Here is a 7,240-nt window from a genome sequence, read left to right as displayed (position 1 = left end):
CTTTCTTTCTTTCTTTCTTTCTTTCTTTCTTAGACTTATGTTTGAATCTAGACTCTGCCATTTAATGGCTGTATGCCCTTGGATAAGTCATTTCATCTTTCTAAGTCTCTATTTTCTCATCTATAAAACAGGACATATTATTTTTACTTCCTTCCTCAGAGGGTTGTTGTGAGAAAAGTCCTTAGTTAACCTTGCAGTGTGACTGAAAAAGGATTATTACTATACAAGCAAAAGTACCTTGATGGGACAGTGGATAGAGCACTGGGTCTGAAGTCAGGAAGATTTGAGTTCAAAACTGACCTAGCTATTATTATATTATTATATAATAATATAAAACATATTATTATATATTATATTACAATTGTTATATATATAAATGCTAGCTATGATTAATATAATTTGCTTTTCCAAATACCTATGACAGACAAAGGCCTTAAGGCATTTGTGAGTCAGCACTGCTTCAGATATTCATTTAGGAGATGTATCTTCCAGGTATTGCTGCTTGATAACGTGCTGGAACATCAGCCCCAATGGGAACTCTACAGATGTTTATTAAATGGTTGCTATGTTCAAGGCATTATCTTAGGTGCTGGGGTATAAAGGTGAAAATAAGAAAATAGCCTCTGTTCTCAAGGAGTTTACATTCAGGCAAGGATGGAAAAAAGAAATCAATCACTTTAATTTTTCTCTAACCTGCATCTGGCATCACCAATATAGTCCTCCTTCCTAATTAATCACAAAGAATTAGAGAAAAAAAGTTCAGAAAAACTAATCAGTACCTCAAAAAAGTCTGACATTTATATGCAATGGTCCATCCCCAAGTTCCCCAGCTCTTCAAAAAAGGAGGCTAGGTGCTCTTTAATAGCTCTTCTTTAGGCCAAGTCTTTATACAAAGTACATTGGCCACAATAAACAAGAGAACTCAGATTCCTTATAAGGTCAAAAAGTACTCATATTTCATAGAAACATCACATGAAAATCTTGTATATATGCAATGTATTGCTACTAGTGAATAATGAAAAGCTACTAACCCATAGGGAGAGAATAGTGAAAGGGAAATTCAATTCTAGCTAGCATAGGGACAGTGTAAAATAGTTATAAATGTTCAAATAGGACAGTCAATAGAAATGTCAGACAGATATTGCATAGTGTAGGTTAGTTAGCAATGGAACTAATGAACTAATACATTAACATAGTTTAAGGACTGACTTGCACACTAATCTTCCTAACAGTAGATTAGGGACTAGAAATAAAAATGTTATAATTTGTTATGTATTAGGAATGTTTATGTAAAATTCAGTATTAGAAACTTAAGATAGTTTGTTGCAAGATTGCCTTGACTTAGAATAAGTAAGAAACAACATAGTTATTGTTGAAAATTTTTTTGTTTAAATGTTATACTTTGTGTTCAAATGTTATAAGTTATGAAAACAATGTATTCATAAACCCAATACTTTCCCAGAAAATCAATCCTAAACCCTTGTCCTTAGAATAAGGCAAGTATAGACAGGTAAGACATTAGCTAAGATAAGATTTATTATTTTGGGAAGGGTAGTTAGAGGGATAGGAACACATAAGTTTAGTTAAGCACAGAGTAGAAATCCATCAATGAAGAAGATCAGAAGGAAATTTGCAGGTTGAAATTTCCAAAAACAAAACAGCATTCATGTTATATTCGATAATCTGGGAAGAAATGGATGCCACCTTGACTGACAGGGATGGCAGTTGAGAGACTCGGAATGTTCCCAGGTGCGGTGAGCCAGGGGAAAACATCGATTGGTCCCACCCTATATATACCCCTCACAGCTACATTGAAGGAGGTCTCTGGACTCAGATGTCTCTGGACTCAGAGGCTGAGAACTGGAGATCACAGATCTCTGCAAACCTCTGTGGTTTTATCTGGGAGTGGGTGGCTGAAGGGTGGTAGAAGGGTTGCCAGGAGGTAGAAGAAGAAGAGGGTAGGAATAAGCCTGTATCTATTTCCTGCTAGACTGTGAGAGCTAGTGAATCATCAACACTAGTAGTGAGAGAGCTGAGAGAATAAAGGCCATCAATACAGCTGCAGCAATAGCCTTCTCTATTCTCTGGCTTGGCTGTGGTCAGGTCCGGCCAGAGATATAAGGAGAGGTGAAATCTCAAGCCTCCATCAGATCAGTAGCCTCAAGTCCTGATTGTTAGTCTAATAGATAATAGATCAATAGGTTTTCCAATCCCCAATTTTTGACCTTATTATCCTTTCCCTATTTATAGATAAAAGAGTGTTCAATAACAAGTACCTTCCTGAGTGGTTTTTCTATCACGGGGCCCTTGGGAAGGGAGTCAAACGCAGTCAGATCCTGAATGTTATCCAAGGCTGATCAATAGCCCAATACTAATCAATCCAACCCCAAGTTAGGCCTGGAAAGGTTAACCATCTATCTAACCTCTCAAGGGTCCTTGCTTGGGCAGCTGTTAAAGAAATTTCTAACAGGTTATCAACCAAACCTGTTAGAGAGAAGGGAATAACTTACAGCAGCAGCCAGGGTGATAGGAGTAGGTGTTCCTCCCATCAACTACAGCTGAGGAGATCATAGGCAGATACACATTATCACCATCATTATACATATATCTCCATTACTATCCACATTATTTCTTTAACAATAATTATGTTATCATTTCCATTTTTTTTTGCTTTGGTTCTTTTCATTTACTTTGCTGAAGTCATTGTGGAGGTTATTTTCCTAGTTAGCTTTGTTTCAGTTTGCATTGGTTCCTCTTTGTGCTTCTGTATTCATCATAATTCTTACTTTTTCTTTTCCTTTTAAAAAAACTAATTTTTTGCACCCTTCCCTTCCATTTTAGGATTAATACTATGTATTGGTTCTAAGGCAGAAGAATGGGAAGGGCCAGGCAATTAGAGTTAATTGACTTGCCTAGGGTCATCCAGCTGGGGAATATGAGAGACTAGATTTAAACCCAGGACCTCCCATCTCCAGGCTCAGCTCTCTATCCACTGAGTCACCCAGCTGCCCTATTGTCCTTTCTTCTTATAATTCAGTAAAATTCTATCACATTCAGGGACCACTTCCCCCCCCCCCAAAAAAAAAAAAAAAAAAAAACCAAAAAAAAAACCTTACCTTCAGGGTCACACAGCTGAGAAGTATCTGAGGCCAGATTTGAACCTAGGACCTAGAGCTACCCAGTTGCCCCCATAGAGACCACTTTTTAAAAGTTATTTCCCAATTAATGGACAGCTACTTTGCTGTACAGGTAAGTTTTGACATCAGGTAATGCTTGGGGCGTATGTCCTAGGAGGGCAAGCCTCAATGGGATCCTATAGTGAAGGACTCTGGGAAGTGTAGGGACATCATGAGGTTGCTGAGTGCCTGGTGGAGTGGGTACAAAGAGGACTGAGGGTGCCAAATGTCTCCCAAATTCTGCCTAATTTTAGCACCACCTGCTGTTCCTCAGTTGGGGGCAGAAGGAGAGGAAGATGATGTTAGGAAAGACAAATATTTTCCTCTCTTTAAGGCCCTTAATTACTTCTCCATCAACAAAAGGATAATTAGGACCAGATGGGGGAGGGAAACCAGTAATTAAGATAGCTACATTCATTGGACAGTTAGTCTGCTTTGAGGTTAATCCCATCTATTAGAAGGGTGGCAAATCTCTGTGTTCAATTCTTCATCTTTTCCTACATTTCACTCTGATTTTCTCCCATGGGCAGCTGCAACTGCTGCCCCAAGGTTAGGAAGCTGCAAAGGCCATTGGATGAGGAGCCAGGATGTCTCTTCTGGTTGGGCCTCTGCTATTTCTCCCTCTGGCAGTCTAGGACCCAGGCAAATCTTTTTCCCTCCTGGAGATGCTGCAAAATACAGAGCTTTTCACTTTTGCCCCTGAATCAAGTCCCATAAACTACACCTAAGAGAGGCAAACATACTGGAGGTTGGGCTGGGGAGATGGCCAAGGTGCTGGAAGGATTCCTTAGCCCACAGATCCCAAGAGCTTGCTGGAGAAGAAATCCTTCTATGATGTTCCAATTGACTGGGGTCAATAAATCGAGAGACAAAGTAGAAGATAAAAAGCTTCATTAGCATCCCTAAGTAAGTAGTTACCAAATGGCTAAAGCATCTTCACACAACTCTGCAGAATGGATAGAGGCACACAGTGCCACATAGCTAGGAAGTGTCTGAGGCCAGATTCGAACTTGGGGTCTTACTGACTCCAGATCCAGCATTCTCCACTGAGCCTCATAGGGTTTTTCACAGCTTCAGAAGCCTCTCAGGGGAGGCTGTTCAGCCACTTTTCTTATTCAGAGGCAGAGTTGGAGCAGGTTGTTTGTGAGGTGGCTTGGGAGGTGAGTGGAGATGGGAGGGTGCAGAATGTCTTAACGTTGGAGTAACTGAGGTGTCACCCAAGATCAGGTCTGTTCCAATAGAGGTGATTAATCTCATTTGATCATTTCGGTGGGATAGGAAGCTTTTAGTTAAACCTAATATCTGGGTGGGACTACAGTGAAAACTTCCCTTTTGAGATAGAATCGACAGAACCCTGCAGGCTCCGTTTCTTTGACTGCTAAAGTTACTGTTAAAGTTTCTGGGAAGATATGTGTGTCCCAAACTCATAGTACACTGATTTCCTCTATAAGAGGGAGGGTGACACCATCCAGATGGGAAAGAAGTAGCCTCTGGAACACTGAGGAGAGTAGGGAGAAGCTCAAGCCAAAATTTCTCTTTCAAACAATTATTCTTATTAAATAGGGATTTAAGAGCCAGCTAAGTGACTCAGTGGATAGAGTTCTGAGCCTGGAGGCAGGAAGACCTCAAGTTCAAATTTGGCCTCAGATCCTTCCTAGTGATGTGACCTTCAATAAGTCATTCAATTTCCGATTGCCTGATAAAAATGATCCACTGGGGAAAGAAATGGCAAACCACTCCAGTATCCTTGTGTAGAAAACCCCACAGATAGCCATGGTCCACAGGGACATGAAGAATCAGACACAAATAAATAATGACTAGGGGTTAAACTGCTTTTTCTATGCTTCCATACTGAAAGTATCAATCCTATAAATTTAGCAACCCTAGGACGAATTGTTGATTGCTCTACCTTAGTTAAATTTCTAATAAAACGAGAAGATTTCATTGGATAGAAGATTCCATCCTCTAAAAGTTCATGACATTTTATGATGAGTTACTTATTGCTATTCCCCTAACCTTGAAACAGGTCACTTACCAGCTCCCAATGTGTGCAGGAGGCAGAGGTAAACTTTGCTTTCTTTCAGTCAGAATGGCAGGTTGTATAGCTTTTAGAGCAGTGTAATTAGGGCGTCCAGCCAGAGAAACAACCCTGTGACCATTGTCTCACCAGGCTGACCTTGCCTTGTCAATATGGCTGCTTCCCCAGTTCCAGCAGATCAAAAATTCTTCCTTTATTATCACTGTAGCTGCCTCAAGCAAATATTTGAATTTCTTTTTTTTTTTTTTTTAAAAAGCCATCTTTGTTTCCATATTACAAACATTTCCAGATTACCCATACCCTGTTTGAGCTCTCTTGTAACAAAGTAAAGCAATTAAGCAAAGCTAACAACACAGGAACTTCATCTAAAAATGAATGCACTATTCCCCCTCTGTAGCTACCCACCTCTCTATTTTATTAGTGTGGGGTTTTTTGAGCAGAAATTTTCTTTCTTTCCCACCCCATTGAAAAAAAGAATAGAAAAATAAATTCCTAAATTTCTAGACATATTCATAGTCAAACAAAACAAATTCCCTCATTGTTTATATATATACATATATATACATATATATATGTATATATATACACACACAGACACACATTTTTATATATTTATATATGTCTCATTTCATGCCCTAAATCTATCACTTCCACATCTTGTGATATAATCCAGACTCTTAAATCCACTGGAAAGTTGCTAAAGAATGACAATAGCTAGAAATAGTTATGATATAAAGTCTACCAAAAATCACATGAATCAAAGATCTTTGCACGTTTAACAAGAGTGAATTCCTGCAAAGTATTATGGGTCATTTTGTTTTGATTTTGCCCTTTACAGTACTTCAACATTGGGAATGATCACTTGATAGAAACCATTTGGGTGGCTAGATGATGCAGAGGCCAGGCGTCAAGTTAAGAAGACTTATTTTTATGAGTTTAAATCCAGCTTGATACTCACTAGTTGTGTGACTCCGGGCAAGTCACTCAACCTTCTTTTTGCCTCAGTTTCCTCAACTGTAAAATGAGGTGGAGAAGGAAATGGCAAACCACTCAAGTATCTTTGCCAAGAAAACCCCAAATGGGGTCATGAAGGGTTGGACACGACTGAAACAGCTGAACAACAACAACATTGCTGGTCATTTTGTTTTGATTTTACCCTTTACACTATTTCAACATTGATATTGATCCCTTGCCCGTTGTTTTTCAAGCCTAGAAAGAACAGATACAAAGGAAAAACAAGGTCCCCAAGAGGTAGAGGTCATGGTGAAGACTGGAGTCCAAGGTCACTGGCCTTGTGGGCCATGCAATTCTCATAAACTCCCGACTCCAAACATTTGTTTTGGGTCCGGAGTTGAAGTTCTAGCTCAGTCACTTACCCTCCATGTGATCTGAAGGCAAGTTACTCAATTTCTCTTAGACTCAGGATCCTCGTCTGTAAAATGGGGTGTCAACATGGAATCTAGAGTCCCCAAACTTGTGGCTTAGTGAGATCTGATGAACCCCAGGTTTTAGAAATAGCTTGTAGTTTGGAGACCCCCAAAGCTTGTGCTTGTTCCCTGTTCCCGGGAGAATCCACCCTGAAGGGAATCTCAGGCTAGCTGTAGCAGACTGAATAATGGACCCCAGGGTAAATGCTAAATACCCTTTTGTCTTGGGTAGTCTTCCCCATTGTATCAGGGATCCTTACCCAAGAGGACACACCTGGGCAGGGACCATCCTTTAGTATCCATTGTGTAAGCAGCCCCTTCCCTTACACCCTAGCCTCTAGCTAGGATTCCTTTCCCAAGCTCAATTGTATCCTGTCAGTATAATGTCAATCATCTTTCCCAGCCCCTGGATCTTCCCAAATGGTATATAAGTTCCCCAATTTCCTTTGTTCTTGGGAGTCGTCTTCTAGCTCGGTGTCACTCCCAGGGGGATCTGGGAGCAGAGAGAAGCAGTTTAGACTCTGCACAAGGCGCAGCTCTGCCAAAGAGGCCAAGTAGCCCTCATCCCCCTTTCCCTTGATTAAAGAGTGATTTTATGA

Source organism: Gracilinanus agilis, chromosome 4 (genome assembly GCF_016433145.1).
Source record: "Gracilinanus agilis isolate LMUSP501 chromosome 4, AgileGrace, whole genome shotgun sequence".
Classification (NCBI taxonomy): domain Eukaryota; kingdom Metazoa; phylum Chordata; class Mammalia; order Didelphimorphia; family Didelphidae; genus Gracilinanus; species Gracilinanus agilis.
Note: the sequence above shows the minus strand (reverse complement) of the source record.